A 26,434-nucleotide genomic window follows, 5' to 3' on the forward strand; every position below is an offset into this window, starting at 1 on the left:
AAAAAAAAAAAAAAAAAAAAAAAAAAAAAAAAAATTAAAATTAACTTCCTTTTTGTTTTTCTGTCCACTTAAGAAAAAATACATTAAAATATAATCTTCTCTCATACAATATATACTGACCACAGTTTCCCCACCCTCCAATCCTCTTAGAAGCCCCTCGCCTCAATCCACTTTCTCTCTCTTTCTTCTTTATAGAGAAGGCTTCCAGGGGACCACAGCCAAACAGGACAAAACTAAATATACAAGATATACAAGGCAAAAGCCCACATAGCAAGGATAGACAAGGCCCTCCAAGAGGAGAAAAATAATCCCACGAGTAGGCAAAAGAGTCAGAGATAGACACTTTCTCACTGTTAGGAGTCACCCAGAAACACCAAGCTATCAATCACAACAAAGAGACAGAGGATCTGGTGCAGACCCTTGCAAACCCAGCTCTTACCGCTTCAGTCTCTGAGAGTATGAGTACTGCCTAGTTGATTCACTGGACTATGTTCTCCTGGTATCTTCTATCTACCCCAACTCCCACAATTCCCTCCCCCTCTCCCCTGGACCTTCCCCATCTCTGAGGGGAGAGTCCTAATGGAGAACACTTACACTCTCTCTACGTTGTGTCTCGCTGTGGGTCTCTGTACCCATTCACATCTGCTGTCATAGGAAGGCTCTTTGATGATGAATAGACAAGGAACTGATCTATGAATATAGCAAAGAAAATAGAAATCAATGAGATAATTTACAAAAAAAAAAAAAACCTCTTTTTTTTTTTGCCTTATTTTTATTTTAGGGCCAAACTACTTCTTTTAAGCCCCACATTTAAAATGCTTGTTAATGTTAGCTGGGTCTGAAGTGTTGAGGCACACCCTCTCCTCCTTATTTTGTTTTTGCTGGTTTTGCTGGGTCACAGGAAGCTTTGTAAGCTAAGTAAGTTGTTATTTCATCTTCTGACATTTCCATCAGAGTTTTATTTCTTAGCAAATGGAAGCTGTTTTTCTGCATTTAAGTAGCCTAAGCTTATAGTTTGTCCTGGTATTTGAGACTCAAAGATACCCTATGTTGTCATTATGTAAAACATAGTTCATGTGTTTGGAGAAGACAGTAGTCAGAACGTAGATATTAAACTGTATCTTCAATCATAATATGTATTTATTTTACTGTGAAGTGTTTACCTTCTCTGTGGTAGTTTGAATATGCTTGGCCCATGGGAAGTAGTACTGTTAGGAGGTATGGCCTTGTCAGAGGAAGTGTGTCACTGTGGGGTAAGCTTTGAAGTCTCTAGGCTCAAGCTCCACCCAGTGTGGAAAGCTTCCTCCTGGTTGCCTTCACATCAAGACGAAGTACTCTCAGCTCTTCTAGCACCATGTCTACCTGCACACTGTCACGGTTCCCAGCATGATGCTAATGGACTGAACCTTTGAAACTGAAAGCCATCTCCAATTTAAGTGGTTTTCTTTGTAAGAGTCACCTTGGCTGGAGAGGAGACTGAAGGAGCTGAGGGGAGTTGCATCCCTTTAGGGTGGAGCAACAGTGTCAACCAGCCAGACCCCCAGAGCTCCCAAGGACTGGATCACCAACCAAAGAGTACACATGGAGGGACCCATGGTTTCAGCCGCATATGTGGCAGAGGATGGCCTTGTCAGACATCAGTTGGAGGAGAGGCTGTTGGGCCTGAGGGGGTTCGATGCTCCAGTGTAGGGGAATGCCAAGGTGGGAAGGCAGGAGTGGGGGGGGTACCCTCATAGAGGCAGGGGGAGGGGAGATGGGATAAGGGGTTCCAGAGGGGAGACCTGGAAATAATCAATAAAAGAAAAAAAATCACCTTGGTCATGGTGTCTCTTCACAACAATGGAAACCTCACTTAGACACTCTCCTTGCTCTTTTCTTTTCAGTTCCTTCACAAACATTTCTAAGGGATACTGTTTCTCCCTTTTGAGTCTTCTTATAAATGTTGTACGTTTGGTGTACACTTTCTCTTCCTTAGTAGTTTTATCCCGGATTTTGACTTCTTCAGTGTTCTCATCCATTGAGGTACTGGGGACATTATTTGGAGATTTTCACACCTATTTTTATATGAAACACTTTGTCTTATAGGAGATGCCATTTAATAAAAATTACGATTACATATTAATATTTTAACATGTATAGAATCTTATAATTCAGAAACCCTAACAGCCTTGTAGACCTAATTATCTTTGCTGCAAATCAAAAATTTCATCATCCGAGAGGTAAAGAGTACTTGTATGGTGATGAAATTTATAGTGCATCAATTGCTAAGAATTTGCAGTCATCATTTAGCACCTGAACATCCCTAAACAAAGAGGAATGAACAGGGTTCTACATTCGTGCTTTCTGCTTCCTTGTTCTGTTCCTCTTCACATATATCTCCAATCCAAAAGTCTATTTTTTTTAATATGGAGAATACTGGAGTAATGCACCCTCTTAAGAGCTTCAACAGTAGAAAGAACATCCCACCCGCAGCAACCTTCATTAGAGAGCTGTAATTAAAAAGTATTAGGAGTCTTTAATTCTGTGAGAAAAGTGAATTAAATAATCTTAAAATCATTTAATGATAGTGAGCAATGAAAAATTAGTTTTTAAAATTCAGATATCCACAATCTAAGATCTTACAGTATATTGATACCTTGTAAAATAATGTAGTTAAAAAAATATATACTCAAAGTTGAGAGATTGGCCTGATGTACGAAAGGCAGAAATCCTGTCTTTTCATGTTAGTCCTATGCTTCTGGCCAAGGATATTAATAAGTTCCCTGGATGAGAACCTCGAAGTCTCTCACAGAGCACATAGAAAACCTCCCTTTATCAATTCTAATCCCATATAACCTACCGTTACACTTTCCAGGTAGCTGTACCTCATACCTCCTGGATTTGGTTGTGGTTGCTGTTATTGTTACCATTGCTGTTGTTTTTAACATTTGGCTAGAACATACTGTGAAGCGCATTTTAGAGCTAAATTCTTATAGAAAATATTAATAGTCTACTTACTGATAATCCCAGTTAACAAGGAAATTGGACATATTTTACCTGTCTACATTCCCCAGAGCCACCAGAAGGTATTTGCTGGGTGACAGGTCAGCAGTGTCTATCCCTTCCTTCCTGCAGTTTAATGTAACCTTTCTCTTTGTATTCGTCATCCTTTACTTGTCAGGTGCTGGATATGTAACCATAAGAATAGTGCAGTGGACTGGGAAGAAACACTTGGACGCAGAGTTCAGAAATTGGAAACATTTGTTATAGTTTGCATCTCTGGCCAATATCCACACAGGCATCAGTCTTCATATCAGAGGTTCACCTGTGTGAGGGAACAATGAGATGGTCTAACAGAGGTTCACCTGATGAGGGAACAATGTGATGGTCTAACAGAGGTTCACCTGTGTGAAGGAACAATGAGATGGTCTAACAGAGGTTCACCTGATGAGGGAACAATGAGATGGTCTAACAGAGGTTCACCTGTGTGAGGGAACAATGAGATGGTCTAACAGAGGTTCACCTGTGTGAGGGAACAATGAGATGGTCTAACAGAGGTTCACCTGTGTGAGGGAACACTGTGATGGTCTAACAGAGGTTCACCTGTGTGAGGGAACAATGTGATGGTCTAACACAGGTTCACCTGTGTGAGGGAACAATGTGATGGTCTAACAGAGGTTCACCTGTGTGAGGGAACAATGAGATGGTCTAATTGCTAAGGTCACTGGGGATTATTCATTGTATATGAGCCTAGATTCTGATTTTTATTATATCTCTAAAAGTTAGACAAAAATATAGGTAGTAAATGTAAGTACAATAATGAATATTAAATATAAATCATACACCACACACATATGTATATATATGGTGTATGATTTTCCTTATTTCCAATCTAATATATAAAGTTCCTAAGCCCACATATTACTAAACTAAATATAAGTTACAATTAATTCCAGTTTTATTCTCTGGTTATTCGATATAGAACAATAATCTATTATGAACCCACTTTCTAAACAGAATATGCCTTACTTACAGAATATCGCACAGGGCTTTTTTCCACACACATTTTTATATTTTATATCAATCTTTTCCTAATGTTTTCTCATTTTTCCTACAAAATATAATATCAAGAACAGTATAGCAGCAATCCTGACAGATATAATTGTAAAATGTGGATAATTATAAATATATCAAACTATAAATATACACACATATATATATACACATATACATATATATTATATATATACATATATACATATATATTCCATGCTGTAAGCATCTTCTGTCAGTTTAGTTCATAGCACACCATCGGCTTTCTTCCTTGTGATCCCATGCTGATGTTTCCCTTCATCAGTAGCATCTTGTTTCTGAGGAAGTCACAGCTACACTGGTGCAATTTGGTGGATATCTCCCCCGCCCAACATAATATTTTTATTGATTATTTAGAAATTTCATATCATGCACCATGGTCATACTCACTTCCTCCCAAAAGAAACGGACAAAACAGCTCTCATTTGTTATTGCCTGTTTGTGAAATCAAAGGGGTGCTTAGTAGTTTAGGTATTTCCTAAATACAAATATACTTATAGTTCTCTAAAAGGCTTGCCTTCACTGACCAGGGAGGAATTGTTTAAAAAAAAATTAAATGGTGAGACTATAGAGATGACTCAGCAGTTACAAGCACTGGTTGCACTTCCAAAGGTCCTAGGTTAAATTCTCAGAACCCTGTGGCAGCTTACAACTGTCTGTAAACTCCAATACCAGGGGACTTTGCACCCTCACCTGGCCTCTGTAAGCATCAGGGACACACAAGGAGCACAGATGTACATGAAAACAAAGCACTCATACACATAAAAGGCATCAAAATTTTGATTTCTATATTAATAGCAGTTATAGTTTTTATCACTTGTTTGGAAGCATCTCTCATATCCTTCAAAAATTAGCTTTTCTGATCTAGATAACATGAATGATAGAGTTAGCATCTTACTCAGATTAGAGCTGTTTGTTCAAACACGCTTTGACTTTAATCACTTTTGTTTTAAATGTTCCCTTGCTAGTTTTAGAAAATTAAATATAAAATAGTGTATATATGTATGAATATATGTGTGTATATGTGTGAATGAATGTATATGTATGTGTATATATTTAAAGATTGTTTAATTGAGCCTATTTTATTTTACCTATGTGGCTATTCCTAGTGCATGAGGGGAGTTTAAGTTGATGAACATTGTAAATTTTAAAATCTATGCAGTTATAGATGAATCCATTCACACAGAATCATTTTTGATAGATGTCTCAAACCCATATCTTGTTAGTGTATATTCAGTGGACTCCAGAGATCTGGGGACCAGCAGTGTAGTCCATAGTCATTGTGAGTTTATGACAAATAAAGCTAGAGGCAGCCCTGGGGACTCCTGAAGGCAGAGTTCTAGGAGGCCAGGTGGATCTAATTTCTGAGAGAAGTTACATAATTTCTCTCAAATTACAAGACAAAGTAGTAAAAATAACTTATAAACCATACTGTGCTAACATGCATTTTATGGAAACATCATTTGGAAAAACGCAAAAATAATGCATGCTATATATTAAGAAATATTTTACGGAAAAGAATATAGAAAAGTTAGAATCCATGTGCACGTGCCTCAGCTAGAAATGTCTATGAGAGAAAGATTTTGACAAGGAGACTGCTACTCATATTTTTTATATTATATATTTTCAAACTTTGTAACATTGGAGTATTTTATTCTATCCTATTAGTAAGACTTTTACTTTAAATGTGGCTTGCTTTCTACTTAAATACGTCTGGCATTTAAGTCTCTGGCAATCTGAGTCTCTCTGTAGGGCCAGCAGTAAGCTCCAGTATGTGAGAAAAGATGAGAAGAAAACCCAGGTATAACATGGCTTACTAAGGAACCAGACTGCACAGTCTTGGTCACGAAGACCCCGAGAATGAGAGATTCTAGCATGAACGTTCTGCAGCTGGCTTGTGCTTAAAAATTATCTAACGTGATTACATTGAAATATAGAGCCCTGGGCCCCAGATCAATAAATCCTAATTCATTTTAACTGGAAGATTAAAGGAAAGTGGGCTTTAAAAGATACCATAATACATTGGATTACTGTGGTTATCTAAGTATAAATTAAAACTACTGATTGTGTTGGAAGCAATAGCTGAATTTCATGATTTTATTCTGCCTTTTTTTTTCTTTATTTTGCTGGGGTTGGGGGATGGGAGTCATCTTAGTATGAAACTCAGGAGAGCCACTGACTTCTTGTATGCATTTATCAAATGATGGGACTACACCGAGCTCTTTAAATCCTTTTCTTTTTCTCTTTTTTTCATTTTTTCCTTCTTAACATAGAAGAGTAAAATAGAAGTTTGACAGACTTATGAGAAAAATATTCATTTGCTTCATAATTTACTCAAACAAGAGAGTTTGTGAGTTTCAGATCGTGTAACCCATCCCAGTTCATCTCAGCGCCCCTCATAGCTGCTCTTGTTTTTCTTTTTATTAGATATTTTCTTTATTTACATTTAAAATATTATCCCCTTTCCTGGTTTCCCCTCCAAAAACCCTCTATCCCCTTCCGCTCCCCCTGCTCACCAACCCACCCACTCCCATTTCCTGGCCCTGGCATTCCCCTACACTGGGGCATAGAACCTTCACAGGACCAAGGTCCTCTCCTCCCATTGACGTCCAACTTGGCCATCCTCTGCTACATATGCAGCTGGAGCCATGAGTCCCTCCATGTGTACTCTTTGGTTAGTGGTGTAGTCCCTGGAAGCAATGGGTTTGCAGCCCCCTAGGAGAATCATAGCTGCTCTTTTTCCTTGCAGTATTCCTTCCAAAACACATACACACACACACAAACAACAACAACAACAAAAAAAAAAACAAAGCATAAAAACCATCCTATTGAAGCTGCAGTATGTCAAATGTGTCCCTCTGTCCAGTTATCCTCTCTTGCAAATGTTCATTGTAATGAGTCACTGGTCTCTGACTTCTGTGACTCCATCAATATTGAATCCTCATCGGGACTTCTCCCAGTTATCCTGTTGTTGCTCTGTGTCATGGACATCCTGCAGATGACACAGCTCTACTGTGCTGCTCAGTCAAGTCCACTATAGCAAGTGTTCCAACCTGTAAGGAACTGGGCCAGCTCTCCTACTCTCTTACCTTCACCCTCGGGGTTGGCTCACCTGTGCCTTCTTCATCAAGGCCAGCTCCGCTGTGTTGCCCAGGTGGGATACAGAGCCGCACTTTGACTGCTATAGCCAGTGAAGGGGCAGGGCTTGGTCTGTTTCTATCATGATCCCGGGGCCAGCTTTCCTTGCTGCCACAGGTGGTAGTAGAGCATCACCCATGCCATCCTGCACCCATGCCACCTGATAACAGACAAGTAACATGGCCTGCTGTCCTTTGTTCTCATACTCTCAAACAGGCTGGCTCATCTGTTTCGAGTCAGCTCTCCCACATTCAACATCTTCAGGGCTGGCTCACCCATACCCCCTACCATCAAGACCAGCTCACTGTGCTGCCTGGGCAAGGTATGGGGCTGCTCTCCCAAAGCTACCAGTGGTGACAGATGAAATCAGCTCTCCAGAGTACCATCATCCAGTGAGGGGCAGGGCCAGTTCTGTACAACCCCTGGAGATCCAGGTGATCCCCAGAGACTGCTCGAACCAGGGACATTCCCATGTTCTCTAGTGGTAGTATGAACCATAGACATTGACTCTTATCCCTGCCACTGCATAGTCAAGGATTCAGACATAGCTCTCAATGGCAGCTTGGGCTGGGACCTCATCATGGCCCCAGGTGGCAGGGCTGTGTAGTAACAACAGACTACTTCTCTCCACACTCAAGTCTCCAGTTTCATCTTTCTCACGATACTCAAGCTGCTGTACTTCTCTTTCTTTCCCATCTGCCTACCACATACTCTCAAAATGTGATGCAGGCAGGCCACAAGGCTGGCAGAACCCTGGGTGGCAATCCCTCATTCATGGTGTGTGGTGAGGCATGTTGGCAAGCAGGTATCTATGGCCTGCTGGGCTCTGCCTTGGAGGGCATATCTATGGGTGACCTGGCTGTCCACAGTCTCTGAGTGTCTCCCTCCTTCTGAGCTGTGCTGCCTTTATGAGTCCTAGGCATAAAACAATTTTGGGTTTTGGCTACCAAAACAGGCATCAAGCTAAGATGAATAAATGAATGGTCTTCCCCTGACTGATATAAGAACAATATCACCAACAAGGTGTCTCTGCCCATTGCCAGAGGGAGCTCTTTACATTCTTATTCAAGAACTTTATATAATCACATTGATAAAAATAAATAATGACTGTGGAAATCAAAGAATAAAACTAGGCCTTGTGTTAAATCTAATGTAAATGAGAAAGCAGAGTATATAGTCTTTGTTTTTCATCCAAGCCAGGGTTTCTCTGTGTAGTCCTGGCTGTCCTTGAACTCCAATTATAGACCAGGCTGACCTCAGACTCAGAGATCCTTCCTTCCAATCTGATTGTATATTCTATTGTGTGTGTGTGTGTGTGAGAGAGAGAGAGAGAGAGAGAGAGAGAGAGAGAGAGAGAGAGAGAAGAGAGAGAGAGAGAACAAAGTTTACCTCATTCTCATTCTGACAAATCAAAATCCCCAACTGATGAACATCTGACAGTACTTATGGTTTTAGAGGCTGGGCTGATCTATAGAATAACAGGATTAACAGGATCCAAAGGAGATGACACTGCTCTGTCTAAGGGTCTAGTGAAGAACTGTAGAGTTGAGGAGAGAAGGAAGAATGTTATGATGAGTTGGAAAGAGTCCTCTCAAAATTTGCATATCCCATTCAAGACCCCATGTGGTTACTTATATAGGTAGGGAGTTTAAGAAATCTCTAAAGTTGAGTGAGTTCAGATGAGTGGACCTAATCCAATTTGGTTTGTGTCCTCAAAGGAAAAAAAAAAAAGCTCAGACAACAAAACTCATTGACTATGTGGGGCTGGGGAGACAGCTCAGTCAGTATTTAACAAGCACAGGGGCCTAAGGCTTACCCCAGAGGACAAGTAAATAAAATCAAGCATGGTGGCACAGATTGATAAGCCCAGTACTGGGGGACAAAACTAGGGACTTGTGGGGCAGCCATCAGCTAGTGTACTTGAAGAATTCCCGAATAGTGAGAAACTTTGTCTCCCGAAAAGATGGACAGTGTTTCCAAGGTTGTTCTCAGGTTCCACACACAATATGTACATATGCATCACACACATATGCATTAGAGTATACAGATACACACATACACACATACACACATGCATACACTTACCCACAGACAAAACAAAACAAAATAAGATAAAAAAATTTTATATGAGATTTTCATTTTGATAGGGCACATATTAGCTTCACTTCACAACAAAAATCATTAAAGAAACATGTTTATAGCTTTGAAACTAATAAACACCAGGAAGCAGCCTCCTCGAGTCAGGGAACTGTACATTGCATGTCTCTTCCACCATCCTTATCCTCCCTTTCATCTCTATACTGCTATTAATTTTTATTCTGAAATGGGACTATTGAAATAGATCTAAAATATTGGCAGATGTGTGACGCAGGTGAAAGGGGGTGCTTCTTTGCGTGAAGTCCGGGTATGATTGTGCTTTTGGAAACATACAGCACATAGCAGTGTCTGCAGTTTGATATCGGCAACTCAGCTATTTGGTATGCTTTCACTGACTCAAAGAATACATCTGACCCTTCAGCATGACATTTTGTATAGCTTCCTCCCAAAGCTTTCCCTTTCAAGGCCGAAGGACCACATATACTTTAACTCAGCACTTACCTGTGTTTTGTGTGCTCATCTTCGACTGGCTTATATCTTTCTCTCTAAAATATTTTTAGAAGATTAATAAGGTGTAATGAAGATATGTTATCAGAATAATTGTAGAAATAAATGTCCTGAAGAAATTTGCATGGAAAGTTTTTCCTCCCTCATGCCATATGAGGACTAGAAAGTTCCGATGAAGAAGCCCATTTTGAGGAAGTGTAATAGAGCTTAAAGAGTAAAGTTGCTGTAAGCTCATTTACTCTTTCATTTGCTATTTTTCTCCCATCTCTTTCACCTAAATGTTCTCTTACTCCCCTGAGGGTGCTGACTTTCATTTTTCTTTTCTAAATTAGGTAGTATATATGCAAAAGCATTCTAATTAGGCCCTTCCTAGTTGCTCTCTTAGAACACTGTAAAGTTTCAAGATACAACTTTTCCTGAACCTATGGCAGGTGACCCAGGATGAGAAAGTTCAGATAGCTACAGTTTCAACAGAGTCAGCAAGATGCCTGACATAGCCCAGAGCACCTGCCTGTCAAAGTCTGATGATGACAAACATCCCTGCAGAGGATCTGCCTTGGGTGCTGATGTTCATGACTTTCACTTGCCTTGGTAATCCTACGCGAAATTGCAAAAAGTTACATAACATAGGGTTTTTATATATCTTATTAGCTATATTTGATATATTTTGTTGGATAGACATACTTCATTTTAAAGGATTTCTCTTTATTGGATTATTAGTCAAGGATTTCTCCTTCTCCCATATGATTTTTATATCAGCCTATTAGTCAATATTGAGTGGTACATACTTGAATATTATTTTCTCAAGTATCTGATTATAATTCTATTTATGTCAATTTAAAATTTCCATCCAATGCCTTCCATTTGCTTCTCTTTATTATTGTGGAATCATTATTTATTGGTGGAATTATGTTTTGCATGAAAAAGAATAGCTACTTTTAAGTTTCTTAAAAATATGATCATGGGAAAGTTTTCCCATGTAGTACTACCTACCTGCAGAGCTTCTTGAAATGAATTTTGGTGACTAGTTTCATCTAGGTTATAAAGTAACCTTCTTTAAGCCAACATGCACCTTCTACAAGCCTTCTAACATGTTTCACAACCACAGCACTTTTTTTACTTTTTCCCTTTAAATTCTGATTGTGGCAGAGAAATAAAAAAAGAAAGAAAGAAAGAAAGAAAGAAAAAAGAGGGAAAGGGAGTCCTCTTATCCTGAGGGAGAAACCAGTGTGTGGTGTTTCCAGATGACTCATTACCAAGAAAACTCTTATTTGCCTAAAGTACCCACAGACTCAACTGTTGAGCAAAGTGTTATACATGTTTCATGCCCTCAAGAACTAGCCTCCTGCACACTTGCCACCTGCAGTCAAGGGCTAGCCTCTTCTGACATAGTTTTGGAGAATTGGCGTTTTGTATAATAACAATAATATGAATTTAATCTTGAAGAGCTATTTCTTCATACTAAAATGAAACATCCCTATGCCAACTCTTTAAATTATCTATTTTGATATTGTACTATAATTGCATCCTTCCCTTTCCTTTGATTTCTCCTGCGTGTTTTGAGACTAAATCCCCATGCAAGACTGCTTTAGCTTCTCATACACACACAGAAAGGTTCAAAGTGTGTACTCGCACATTTGCCCACCCTCACAACCACCACACACACACAAATGGAGTACACTCTGAACTAAAATAGCAACACAAATGGCTAACAGGACTGCTTTTCCATGCCATCCCTCCTCTAGCCTGTGAATGTTATAGCATGCTGCAGGAAGGCGAGTATACCAAGGCTTAAAGCATCCCTGAGAATGACAAGAACTCTTCCAGTTTCAGCTTGGGAGACCCACTGATGCGCTCTCCTGCCTTAGACCATAACTGTCCTCTAACAAGACCAAAAACATGACTTAGGGCATGCAGGAATTTTTAAAAAGCTAAGTAAAATAAGGCAGCTTTACCTGAAGAAGAATGCCTATCATGGAAAATATGAATATACCATCTTTAAGGACATTGCTTAAAATATGAAAGATAGTCATTCCACTAGAAGCAAAGTTTCAAATTTAGTTTCTTTTTCCTATAAGTTGGAGAACTTTGGAGTTCATATTAAATATTCTTATCTGTATCACAACAAAGGAAAATTAAAAATATGTATTCTATAGTACAAAAGTAACCAAAAGTAGCATTTCTTAATGCTCCTTGACAACTAAGATGTATTAAACACGGGATGTACTTGTGTTTGTGACCAACCTTACTGTGCCAGACTTGGAAAGCAGGGCTAGCCTCCTCCGTAGACCCATCAGCTATGACTACTTTTAAATGAACTCAGTGTGGATAGGGAGAGATCCAAAGCCAGGAAATCCTCTGCCTGTAACAGAGCCCCATGCCAGATACTCCAAACTAACTTAGTGACTAAAGCTCATTCACCTTCAGGACTCATGGAGATCATCCCTGTGGTGATTAGAAATAGTGGCAATGTTGACATAGAAGCTCAGAGATGGTGCTTGACCAGACTTACTATAGGCAATTAGCGCCTAACCTGGATGACAATCTCAGATGCTGCTCTGTTCTCTTCAATATTCTGCACTGTAAACCTATTAGGAAGTTTGAAGGTATTTTCTGAATTGCATTTTAAACTTTATATTTTCTTAGTTCCTTTGTATGTGCTAGGTGCATTCTAAAGGTAAAGGAGCAGAATGATAAGTACATTCTCTTTTTATTGTAAAACCTACTATCACTTCATGGCTGGATACAGTAACTCATGAATATAAGTTCATGAGTTTTGACATAATATAGACATGTCATAGACCACAGAATATCTGAAAAGATAAATAGGTGTAAATGAAGTAGTGCCTTTGTCATTCTCTGTATAATTTAAAGTCGATCAGAAACTAATATAAATATGTGTACCTTCCTACTAACTACACCCCAATACTGAGAGCTGAACTATTTCCATGGCATTTTGCTAAACATACCCAGTTTGAAGAACAATAGGAGGAGACAGGGCGCCTTACAGAAAGTGTGCATCTTGAAGAGCTATGTATACCATTTCAGTCCAAAGAGATTTTCTGTTTGTGCAAATTTAAGGTTATTAAATGATTTTAATGGGAGTAATTTTACAGCTCTAATTACAATGGTTATTATCATGAAGAATTTCATATAAATATGTTGCAATTAGCATGCTCTAAGGAAAACCAATGATGATTTGTCTTACTCAAGATTTTCTGAAATTCATAACTTCTCTGTATACTAATTCCTTAGCTTCAACAACATCAATGGGCTATCTTTGTATAAATAAAATAGTTGGTGTGTGATCCACCACAGGGAAACCTACAAAACAGTTAGGAGATAACACTTGGCTGGATTAGTTCCCCAACCCCCATTAAATCACAGGACCATGCGCTTAGATATTTAAAGTCGCTTCATTAAATTTATTTTTCTGCTAAGATATATACATTCTTAAAGTGCCAGAAAACAAATTTCTCTTCTCAAATCCTACCCAATCAGAGATCTTCAGAGAATTTCCATTTACATGTTGATTAATTCCATTTTTGGCGAGTGGTTTAGGAGACCTGTAAAACCTTTAAGTCCAATAAAATAACTCTACTGCTCTGTCAGGGTTCCAGCATCTATGTGATCCTGCATTCCTGGTGGATTAGTATTCTTAATTAACTAGGCACTTCTTAACATATAAGAAAACAATGATTTCAGAAAATATCTATTATTTATTTTCAAGTGTTTATTCTACTTCCTCAATTTTAACCTGCCAAAACTTAAGCAAATGCTTATGCAAAATTAATTAAATTCTCTCTTTCCTTGACCTTTTAATTAACTTTTAATCTATGGTGTTACACTGGGACATCTCTTGATACCAAATGTGTCTAACATGTAAAAGATAGGGATTTAAATGATTTAGATAAACATCTGCCTAGCACAGAGGCACAAATTTAACAAAATGAGGCTGTAGGTTGCTGAGTGACAATTATCTTCTGAAAATAAAAGGATGATGTTGCCGTCATTTAAAAAAAAAAAAAAAGCTTGTCTTTACACATATGTGCCCCCAAAATGCATACTTATATAGCAAGCTCTTGCTCATTTCTAAAGGCAAATTTCTAGACAAATTTCTAAAAAATTAAATAAGAATTTGGGAAAGGTGCTACCTAGTCATTCATGAAAGACATGTTTTAGTAGATAAGAATACTATAAATTTCATCATGTAGTGAAGTGCTATTGCTTTGTTTAGTTGGAGTGGATTCTGTCAACAGCAATTTAAAATAATCAGTTCAATGATATGATCCTTGGTTGGTGTTCAGATAATTACTATGCTTATGCCTAGTAATTTTCAGCTATTAAATGGAATACAAGTAGCAAATAGAGACAGGATGGTTAGACTCTTAATACCCCCTTTACTGTATATGTGCAATTTGACTTCTAACAACAGAAAAGATATGGCATCTTTACATACATTTTATGCATAAAATAGAAATAATCCTAAAATAAGCATGCCTAGGTAACACAAACACCTTGAGGCTTGGGCAGTATGTAGCAGAAACAGAGAGACAGTGAGAGAGTCAATATTGTTCATGAATACTGAGTACAATGGTCTCTGTTGATAAACCTGCCACATGGAAGACAAGGAGAAGTGTGGAAAGCCGCTAGAGCCGCGCCCCAAGATGGCACCTGGTTCCACTTTCCAGCAAGTGGGCGCTCTCTTAAACAAGTCCTTATTTGGCTATGCTTGCTAGCTTGGCTCGCTTTCGCTTTCTAGTGGCCTGTCTGCACTCGCTACGTGGCCCAATGAGATAGGCTCAGTATAGAGCATTTAAGGGTGTAGGGTGTTGCCCAAGGGGTCAGAAGATTGTTCAAGGTTCCTGAATACACTGCTTAAAGAAGAGCTCTCGAGTTGTGTCATTCTTGCTGGTCAAGGCAGTCGCGACAGAGAAGAGGGTGTGTTTGAAGCCTGGACAGAGTAAGCTTCAAAACAACTTACATACACACACACGCACATGCACATGCACACGTGCTCATACGTTCATAACTTACAAGGTTAATAAGGACATATAGATGGTAGATTACCAGGAATTGTTAAAACACAAAAGATTGAATATGTACTAAGAGTAGGAAAACCCAAAAGCAAAGAATCTCAGGAACACGATGGTATCAAAGAAGTCTTAACTTATTATGGGATTTGGATCCACAGACTTCTTCCCCCACTGTTTGAACCCCATTTTCCCTGGTCCTGATAGCATACAGGAAATTTAATCCTAGTGTATGTTTTCCTTTTTATTTATTGAAACTTTAAAATTAAAATATAATTTTATCATTTTCCCTTTTTCCTTTCCTCCCTCCAAACATTCCCATATCTCCTCCCTCGAGTCTCTTATACTCCCAGTCACTCACCCCAAAACAAGTCTTTTATGTTATCAATATTACATATTTATATAGTAGACATGTAAGTACAACCTGCTGAGTCTGTTTAGTATGGCTTAGATGCATATAGTTTCAGACTTTACCAGGTAATCAACCAGGAGGCTTTTCCCTGAGTGAGGCTAATTACTCATTTCTCAGAGGTCATTGGTTGCCTGTAGTTCTTGCTCTAGAGGTGGAAGCCACTGAAATCTCTGACCTTCAGGTCTTTGTTAGGCAGCCACATTTTTAAAATATGATGGGTATAGCTTTTCTGTAATTTCTAGGAGGCACAATCTCACAACAGACTTCCTGGTCCTCTGGTTCCTACAATCTTTCCACCTTCTCTTCAACAATGTCCCCTGTGCTATAAGTACAGAAATGTGTATTGAAAATGTATCTACTGGGTCTGGGTTCTCTAATACACACTGAACTCTGCATTATGACCAGTTGTAGTTTTTGGCAATGGTCCCTATTTGTTATAAAGAGAAACACAGAGCTACACTTATATGTATGTGTGTGGGTGTATGGATACATTTTAGAATGCAATGGGAATTATGCTGGTCTAGTAAAGTGGTGCTAATAGGCTTTTTTTTTTCAAGATCTATGACCCCCCCCCCATCAACCCCAGATAGTGGGATGATTATCTAGTACCAAGCATGTTAAATGGACCTTAAGTCCAAGTTAACAATTGTTGGTTCCCACCATGGTATGAGTGTCAGTATCACACCTTTAGAGTGCCTTGCCATGATGGGCCTTGTTATAGTTCATAGTCATCACCACTGGATAAGGCTGTTGACTGCCTCCCTCCCCTGCAGCTCTCACAGGACTCTCAGGCTTTTATTTCTAACTCTTTGCTGTAAGTTATTTATTCTTGGTCTCCTTACAAATGCAGGTATGAAACATACCTGGCCTTTTCATTTTTTCCATAGTAACTATTGTATTTTACATTTTAGTCATCATGATTTAATTTTTTTAGCAATATTATTTTGATGGCCATACTTTATTTTATATTGGTGCTTTTATTGACATATTTAGTAGCTTATATTGAAAACTGTCACTTGTCAACAAAATTTGGCCCACTGATCCATAGCTAATGTTATGAATACCATTCAAATATTTTTATGTTTTGGATTTTGTTTTGTTTCTTTTTACATGCTTTTGGGTTCCATATCTGAGACAGTTAATTTTTCCATTGGAGATGTTAGAATAAAATAACAGATATAATCATTCTTGCATTTGAGGTCAGGTTGTATCATCTGTCTGTTCTCTCTTGGAGTATAGACAGGCCACAGGAATCAGACCCAGAAGTCGCAGGCAGTGAATCCCATCAATACACATGTGTGCACAGTGACAAGGTTTCCACCAAGCTGAAGAGTCTGACCAAGATGAAGTAGTCTTGAAGGGACCACTCACTGCCAATGGTTTCATTTACTGGAAGGCTTTGTAGGCTTATTTCAACTGATTCAGCATAGGGAGGTAATTTTTTTAATTGGATATTTCATTTATTTATGTTTCAAATGTTATCTTTTTTCTGGTTTCCCCTCTGCAAACCCCCTATCCCATTCTCCCTTACCTTGCTTCTATGAGGGTAGCTCCCCCACCCATCTGCCCACTTCTGCCTCACTGCCCTGGTATTCCTCTACACTGGGGCATCAAGCCTTCACAGCACCAAGGGCCTCCCTTTAATCTACTACCCACAATATAAGTACTAGATTCCCTCTCCAAATATATTCAAGCTTTTCTAAATTATGTATCCTGTGTTCTCAGATAGCCCAGGAAATTAAGAGGCAGGAGGAGTCTGAGTTAAGGCACAATTTCCCAATGGATCATTATTTTGAAAGTCAGAAACTGTTTATTACTGACAACATTCCTACAAACCTACAAAACCCAAGCAAATATATTGAAATGCCTTTTGAAAATAGAGTACACTACAATTACAAGATATCAATTATTTAAAATTTATATAATTTTGTGTATTTTATGGTATTGTATATTGAATTTTTAACTTGATTCTTTCTCTCCCTAAAGCATTAATTTCCATTCTTGTTTTTGATATGTTTAATTTAACTTTTCTCTCATTTTTTATTTTCATTTTTATGCTTCCTTTTATTTCATTTGTTAATTTTCTTTTTGCCCCTAATTATTTTTATACTTTATATTTTGCTTTTTATTATTTATGTCATCATCTGACCTATGATCATTGGTATTGTGTTAGTTCCCTTTAATTGATCTTAATTATTCTATCTGCATTTATTTAATTTGGTGCTGGTGCTGTGGTGGATTCTTGTTTTTCCCTTTCTATGAATATGAGCAAGCAAAGGAAGACTATTCACAAAAGAAATCCTCAAGCAAAACCAGAGTATATCCATCTCAACAGATGCACAAATCACAAAATTAATATAAAAGATTCAGTAAAAGGTAGGTAATCTAATTAATTCCACAATTAACCAAAGCCAAACCTGAGTTTTCTTAAAAGAATTTAATAGCTGGAGAATGGTTCAGCATTCTCCATAAAATGTAGCTTACTTACATTGTAAAGGCTGTATGCCTTAGCACAACTGTATTGCTAAATAAATTTCATAGCACACATATGAGGACATTTGAGCCAGAGCACATTTCTTTTTTTTTTTTAATTAGATATTTTCTTTATTTACATTTCAAATGTTATCCCCTTTCCTGGTTTCCCTCTGAAAGCCCCTATCCCCTCCTTCTCCCCCTACTACCAACCTACCCACTTCTGCTTCCTGGTCATGACATTCCCCTACACTGGGGCATAGAACCGTCACAGGACCAAGGGCCTCTCCTCCCATTGATGACCGACAAGGCCATTCTCTTTTACATATATGCAGCTGGAGCCATGAGTCCTTCCTTGTGTACTCTTTGGTTGGTGGTTTAGTCCCTGGGAGCTCTGGAGGTACTGGTTGGTTCATATTGTTGTTCCTCCTATGGAGCTGCAAACCCCTTTAGCTCCTTGGGTCCTTTCTCTAGCTCTTTCATTGGGGATCCTGTGCTCAGTCCAATGGTTGGCAAAGAGCATCCACCTCTTTATTTGTCAGGCACCAGTAGAGCCTCTCAGGAGACAGATATAACAGGCTTCTGTCAGCAAACACTTGCTGGCATCCATAATAGTGTCTGGGTTTGTTGACTATATATGGGATAGATCCCCAGATGAGCAGTCTCTGGATGGTCATTCGTTCAGTCTCTGCTCCATACTAACAAAGCTTCTCTTTTAAACCTGTAAGAAAAGTAACTTTCAAACATCAATCTGGTTTTTGCTCATGGTGTCTGCTCTCTGGTTTCTGCTCCTCTTCTTCCTTTAAATGCCCACTTTGCTCATCCCCTTGGCATCCCATTATATCTTACATAGTAATATAAAATATTAATAGAATAGGTCCATTTGAATGGCCCATTGCCTGACTCTAGAAACAGAAATAGAAGTCAATTATTAGAATTATTAGAAGCTTAGTTTTAAAATTTTTATCTTTTGACAGTTTTGGGGCTATTCCAAAAGTGACCGATAACGACTTTCAAACCTTGAGGAGTAGAGGAATCATACTCTTGACCCCTCTTAAGAATTTCTGTATTCCTTGTAGAAGCCCAAGGATTTTTTTAACTTTTATTGCATTATGATGATCGCAAACAAACAAACAAAAAGACTTTATATATTTATGTTCATTTAAGAAAATACTAGCAGTGGTATATTATTTTGAAATACACAGTTAATATGTTTGGAGTTATTTAAAATATTGAGAAAAACATATGTATTTTCAGTATTGCTGTAGACAAGCATCTACATAAGAATGTTAAACTGATTGTTGTTTTATATCAAACAAGTTTTATAATACTTATTTTTAATGTAATAATATTTTATAAATTTTAAAGAATATGACAAAAAAAGGTATTGTAGGTATTGAAGGGGGGATCTCTGAGAGGAACTGGGGTACAAAAGGGAAATAAGAATGTGATTTAATTCTATTTACTTAAAATATGCTTTTAAATGCTAACAAATTCAGATAAATCGAAGTCAGAGCCCATTTCTTCACACCACTTGTTTACTTGCTCTCCGACTGCTAGCCATGATTTGTACATAGCTCGCCTTCTCACTTCTCCCCAAATGTAACCATTTCACTTAGGTCATGACATAGTAGTCTATTTTTGTGCCCTCTGCCTCTCTATACTCTGACACTTTCTGTTCCTCTTACCAGATTTAATTAAAAATATTCCTTAACACTAACCAATCATATCTAAAGTACTTACCTGTCATATTTATTATCTGTACTCTCACTAATCTCCTACTTCTATAAAGGTAGGAATTTCAAAATATTTTTATTTATTGCTATATTCTAAAATAATATGTCATAAATAGTAACTCAGTAAGTGTCTGATGAATTACAATGAAAGAATAAGCATCTTATAAGGCGATGTGGCCATAGAACATGGAAGAGTGAGTCAGTGAAAAGGTATTCAAATAGTTTTATGAAAGAAAACACCAGCACTGGAGGACTACTGACTGTCCTTTTGTTATTTCAAAAGGTATCTATAGATTTTGCTATAGTTGTATTTAAGACATATACTACATATATATAGAAAAATACATTTCTACTTGCTATTTTTAATTATACCTTTTTATATAGTTAAACTGGTGGGAAGAAGATAAGAGCGTTTTATAATCTTGTATTATTCTTGTGAATTATTTGAGCTTACTAAAATAATATATATGATTGCTTGTACTAATATAAATACATATAAGTATATGATCTGGCAGTAATACAAATGATGAGCTCTAATTTTATCACATTCTGAGTATTAAATCATTTGGAGTGCTAAAATACATTTCTTAGGGGTGCCCATTGTCTTCTAAGAAGTAGTCTAAACAAGCCAACTTTGTGCATGCACTATTCTTCCATCTGTGTTAGTGTATATGTGCAACCATATTTATTTCATCCTTTCATCACTTACTACTACATTGATAAATTGTTTCTGTGTTAGAGTCAATGCAACAATATTGGAATCTGACCTTTAACTACATTACAGAAATCTGATGTATACAAATGAGCAGATTTCAGTTGAACACAATATAGTGATCTAAAGTACAAGTAGGCTCCATGTCAGTTTTCTACTCTGGAAGTGCTAAAAAGAAGACTGTAAAGTCACTGAAGATGTTCAAATATTGATTTGTTTTCATTCAAATAATAATTGTGCATTAATAAAATAGAAAAGTGACCCCAAAAGAGAGAGGGGGGAATTTCATATTATGTTATTACTTCGTAAGGCTGAGATGCTTCAATTATATTTTTAGTTGGAAAATAGAAAGATGATAATACCCACTATTGCCACCATGATAAGGCATTAAATATTTTATTTCATGTGCTTATTATAAATTCACTAAACTGATAGCAACATATATTCATTTTTACAAGGCAAATATTTGAGATTATGTCCAGAATCAGCACATAAATATTATATTTTCTTATACTATCAGTCCATGTTCTTAAGCACTATGTTACAAATATTTTACCTCTAGTGAAATAAGATCGTTCAAATATTAATATCTGTTTTTAATCTAAAAGATCCTCCTAGTTACATGAATCTCAGTCATAGAATTCTATTATCATTCAGAAGAATGACTGAGGTACTGGAGACACACAATAATTTTTTTCCTGTGGGTTTTTTGTTTTATTTTGGTTTTGGTTTTTGCTTTTTATTTTGTGTTTGTTTTTGTGTTTTTGGTTTATTTGTTTTTGGCTTGGTTCTTTTTTTTTTTTTCTGAGCCAGGGTTTCTCTGTGTAGCCCTGGCTGGCCTGAAACTCACTTTGTAGACCAGGCTGGCCTGGAACTCAGAAATCTGCCTGCCTATGCCTCCTGAGTTCAGGGATTAAAGGTGTACACTGCTTCCTGGCTAAATAATTTATAATTAATTGCATCAGGAAAGGTTTTATTTTTTTTGTAATAATATTCTGGTTCTCCCAAGTGAAACCAGAAAAGCCTTACAAATGGGAAAATACAGAAGCAAATGGAGGAACAGCAGATATTTGAGCACATACTGGTCAAATGTAGAGAAGATTAAAGTTCACTTAACTTGAATATAAAACAACAAAAATAAAATCTGGAATGTGCAAGGATGATTGCTCTATATAAAGGAAAAGGGGAAATATCTGAGTGTGTAAAACTGACAGAAAAATATTTATTTCCTCTGTTAATGTTGTTGATCTTGAAATATGCCAGGGCCTACTTAAAATATGAACCTCGCTAAAAGCCAGATATAATGAGTGCCCCATTTCTCTCCATTAAATTAGCAGACCTTGCTTAGCTTGAAATATCACTCTGACCTGGTCAGGCAAGTCTATGGCGTTTCAGTTTCTCCTTGACTGTTGTTCACCCTGAAATGTATCAGCCACATTCAAAACATCATGTCACGTTGGATTCTTTGGGACTGCTGATTTCCAAATGTGCATCCTCTTACATCTTTGAGGACAGAGGATCACCTCACTGTACAGATCTGCTGCTCCAGCTGCAGTGCATGAGATCACCTTCATATTATTCTGCCTGTGGTGTACACATGTCTTCCTATTGTCACTAGATGTATCTTCACAGACACACATATGCTTTCAAAACTTTTTCTTCCTGATACCCATACAGCTTAGATCTTTAAGGTCTAAGAATTCCTTGTGAAATTAAAAACCTTGCCTCTGCTTCCATCCCTGGCTCACCTTCCCATGGTGCAACAGCCTCCCTTGTGCAACAGCCTTTTGACTGCCTGAAACCATCAACTACTCTCATGCTGAATTTTTGTTCCTGAAATATTGTGGCATTTTGCCAATGAAAATCCTCTCCAAACATCAAAGCTTGGAGAAAATGTCATCTCCCCCATGATCCTATTCCTAGTCTCTGCCTTTCACACCCAACTCAGAGTGAAAGTCCCACCGAACTTTATTCAGCCTTCATTTCCTGCCTCTTCACTCTGTATTTATTATACTAGCCATTACTCTTTTATTATTAATACAGAATTATTTATGGGAAAGCATAATGGCACATTTTAATGCTTTGCCTACAATGCCTAAGAGAGAACAATAGTTATAATAAAATATATATCTTATTTACTGAAAAATATCACTATCAATACAATAAAATATTTTTAAATATACACAGTAAAGATAGTGCAGGAAAATACACACGATCTCTATATTACAAGAATGGAACATTAAAATGCTTACACTAATAACTGGATGGATTTAGGTGGATGCCTTATTGGATATGAGAAGTAGATGAGTAGACAGGAAAATAAATCAAAATTATTCTTTGATTTCAACTTTTCAGGGGAAAAATGGTTTTCAGGTACTGCATTGGAAGGAGTGACTTCATAATTTCCCCAACTGTCATCCTTTGTTAAGCTATTGTCCTTCAGCCACTAGACTCCTAGGGATTTGGGCAGATTACACACCAGGAGCTCTATAGACAATGGCACTGAACCCAGGTAGGGTGGGGAGGCTGGAGAATCAATTCCCCCACTTCCCAGGTGCTGTGGCTGGCTCCATTCACATGAACTTTCCAGTGTGGTCTATGAAGAAAAGCTCCAGGTTGTGCAGAGGGAGAGAAAATAATAGGACCAGCAATAACAAATCAATCATGTTGATTACTGCCCAATCCAGTTGCACAATGCAGACAGTAGACAGACCAATGGCTTTTTTTTCTTTCTGTTGTTGTTGTTATTGTTCAATAATTGAGTTGTTTCTTAAGAGAAGAATAACAGTCTTTCTCAATATTCTGGTGTTTTAAGAAAACATGTATATCGTTTCAATCAGCCAGTGTTGCACCATGGAAATGAAGGTGTTAATAATGACACTCATTGTCCATGTCTTATGTTAGAATGCACCTTCAATAAGAATCAATTAGATGGTAGGATTAGGCCATCTGCATCCAAATATCCAGAATATTCAGAACTCCTGGCCACATGACAAGTGGAAGACCAACCTTACTCTATTAAGGGTGATTCATTTAAGATATTAACATTGAATGGCTTATAAAATGGCCTCAAACTCCAGGCAAAGACAATGAAAATGATTTTAACACATGTGGCTATACTTGTCTATTCCTTTCTGGACAGCAATAAGAACAACAACGAAACACCTACAAGTTACAAATATGTTACCATGACTTAGAAGTGAAATGATCTGCACTGAATATAGCAGAATTCATGTAGGAAGGATGTAATTGGAATAGTGGCTTTGTATTATAAAATATCCCAAGTACATACATGTCACTGCAATTTTTGTTGGCTGTTCAGGCTTCTACTCCCACTCTGTTACCACTAAGTGTCACATCCACCTGAACTGTGAGTGAGACAGAGAGATACAGAACACATTCAGTGTGGAGTGCTTACTAGGAGATGGAAGGCCAAAACATAATAATAATAATAATAATAATAATAATAATAATAATAATAATACCAACAATAATAATAGGATGATGGTGGTGTATCCCGTGGAAACAGTATTGAAATTAGGTCTTCAACATTTTTTCCCCTCTTTTAAAAGTGATAAGAGAATTTGTAGAAAAATAATTGTATAAGAAAACATGCCTTTCTATGCAAAGATGGAATACCAAGTTTATACCCATGATAGTCATTGGCCTCTGTGACATTACAGCCACCCAATCTCTGCTGTATCACCATCCTGTTTTTAAATACAGAGACATAGATATGGATTTCTCAGAAGAGATGATGAAAATATTCTGATAGTGTTGATAAATGAAAAAAAAGTCACTTATTCTAATTGCATTGTATGCTGTGTTTGCTACTCATCTCCCCAGAAGATTTACTCCCCAAACTGAATGACTATTGCTGTGGAATATAGTAGTAGATGTTTTCACATAAGTCATTACCTTGAACTTAGAGAAAGCATATTCTAACTGGGTATAGATCGAGCCTGGATTTGTTTTGGTAAAATCCTAACTTACCCAAATTTTCTCAGTAACCATGGTTTCCTCATAGTAGACACAGAAGTGGATGTAGTTTTTATTTCCTAATAAGACTCACTGGGTATGAGATCCGACTCAGAGCCTTTTCCTGGGAATACAAAAGGAATAAATAAAAATGTAAAAGAAAAATTACTAAACTGTCCCCTGACAACCAAATGGTGGATCATAAATTGGAGTGTCTATGCAAATGAAGTAAATAATTAAAAACTCCAAGAACAGCATTGACTAGGTGGTTGATGACTGGCAATTATAAAAGCTGAATTTTTAATATGCATACATCTAAGGAGCCAGTAAAAATTAGCTCGCAGACTAATGGACTTGCCTTTCTTCCAAAGCAGAATTTTAATGAGCGCATTATTTATAACAGGAGCCTAAGAAGTGAGGTATTCTTGCTTAGTCTCATTTTTTAGATTCCCTGACACCTTATCCATTAAACCATGAACTTCTTTACAGGAAAATAACACTTTATACACTGGGAAGTAAAGGTCAAAATGACCTAGAAAATTAGTCAGACAGTATCTACTCTAAAGATATGCAGTGTTGGACACCATATAAAGTTGGCTTCTACTCAAGAGCATATACCGCTTCTTTGCATTCTCCGTGATCCAATTTCATTCCTTGTAGATTTTGTTACTGGTGCTAATAAATAGTTTTCCGCATACTCTCTAAGTGGTAAGTTTATGAGAAACATGGGATCTTGGAGAATATACAAATTGTTTTATGTATATTTTATATTTGAAGAGAGTTTTAATAATTTGATGCAGGCATCTTGTTTAATGGCTAATTCTTTAGAGCCATTGAAAACATTTCTCCTTTTATTCAGCAAACCAATTTATTACTTGCAGTCTATCTTCTGAGCACTCCAACATCCTTTGTTGTTTTCCTTAAGGTTAGATGGCTATTTTTCACTTAGAGATCTCGACGAGGGCTGAGTCTGGTCTTGCTCCCATGACTCCTTCCTCTGTCTTTGTGAGTAAGCACCATTTGGCAGAAGGCATTTGAGGAGATTTTATTGTCTAGGTGACGTTCTCCCCATAAACTATGACTCAGGAAAAGCCAGGTCCCAGGATGAGTTAGGGGAGTAGATTACTCAGGGGTGCTTTATGCAAAAATCCACTCTGTTCCCAAGTTCAGCTCCTCACCTTCACCCCAGGACTGACCTAAACTCCCATGACCAAGAGACAGGACAAAAGGAAGTATTGCCGAGTGTAACATGACAAATGAGCCTTCAGTTGTGCAAGCTTATCCTCTGCTGTGTCTTCACTCCATCAGAATTCTACAAACTTGTGCATATGCTCATAAGCACAGAGCTGGACTCTCTGAAAACTCACATGGTAATTTCAGGATTTAGTTTACTATATGATGTTCGCTGTGGGACAGAAAGCAGGAAAATACCCACAACATCATAGGTACAATGAGAGTATGCCTTCACTGGCCATCTTTGAGTAACAAGATAGAGACTGTAAAGTTACTTGGGAGCACTAGATGTTGGGTACAGTTAAATTTTTGTTACTCTTGCTTCTAAAGATCTATGTTTCTATTCTTCTTGTCTTTGACATATTTTCTTATTGTGAGATTTTATTTTCTGTTGGATCTGTATAAACTTTTTGTATATAAAACCATTGTTTATTTCTTTGTTGAAAATACTTTAACATTATTATTTCCTTCTTATTTGTGTGTACACATGAGTGTGTTTGGGTGTGTGTTGGGTGTAGATATGTACACATGTATGTGTACATGAATGTAGAGGCCAGAAGTCGACCTTGGGAGTTCTTCCTCGGGAGCCATTTGGTTTGTAGGATACAAACCCCAGCACGAAATTGCGAGTTATTAGTGGGAGCCTCCTTACTGCATACGTTTATTGCATTCATTGCATAAGAAATGGAGCTGTCTGCTCCCTTTTCCTATCTCTTCCCTTCCGTTGGTATCATGGGTTTCTCCATTCCCAAGATGCTTTGCAAGGTGCATCCTTAGATCTCAGATTCTGGTTTTTCCTGCATTGTTGGCAGCCATCTGGATCTCAGGTGAAGGCACATTGCCTTCCCTTTAGACAAGAAGCCAACACCTGTAATTCAATTAGACATTTTTAACTCCTTATCTTACAAGAGAATTTGTAACTAATTAAACAATCTCAAGATACATCTTAATGTAAAAAGTTTTCTTTGGTCTGAAACTTTGTTCTCCACAGGTACTTGCACTTTCTTTTTATTTTCTTTCTTTCTTTCTTTTTTTTTTTTTTTTT

The 26,434-nt window shown here is 37.5% G+C and overlaps 1 protein-coding gene and 1 non-coding gene across 7 annotated transcripts in view; one reads left to right on the top strand and one right to left on the bottom strand.

The window, feature by feature from the left end:
• The window catches only part of Spag16 (sperm associated antigen 16), an 871,212-nt gene that overhangs the window by 540,798 nt on the left and 303,980 nt on the right, over positions 1 to 26,434 (top strand). The gene's annotated exons all lie outside the window — the stretch shown is intronic.
• Positions 8,116 to 8,257, bottom strand: LOC116089610. The gene has a single exon (XR_004118392.1). It is a non-coding gene; the product is annotated as a small nucleolar RNA SNORA48 (small nucleolar RNA).

Source organism: Mastomys coucha, unplaced genomic scaffold (genome assembly GCF_008632895.1).
Source record: "Mastomys coucha isolate ucsf_1 unplaced genomic scaffold, UCSF_Mcou_1 pScaffold14, whole genome shotgun sequence".
NCBI classification, from domain to species: domain Eukaryota; kingdom Metazoa; phylum Chordata; class Mammalia; order Rodentia; family Muridae; genus Mastomys; species Mastomys coucha.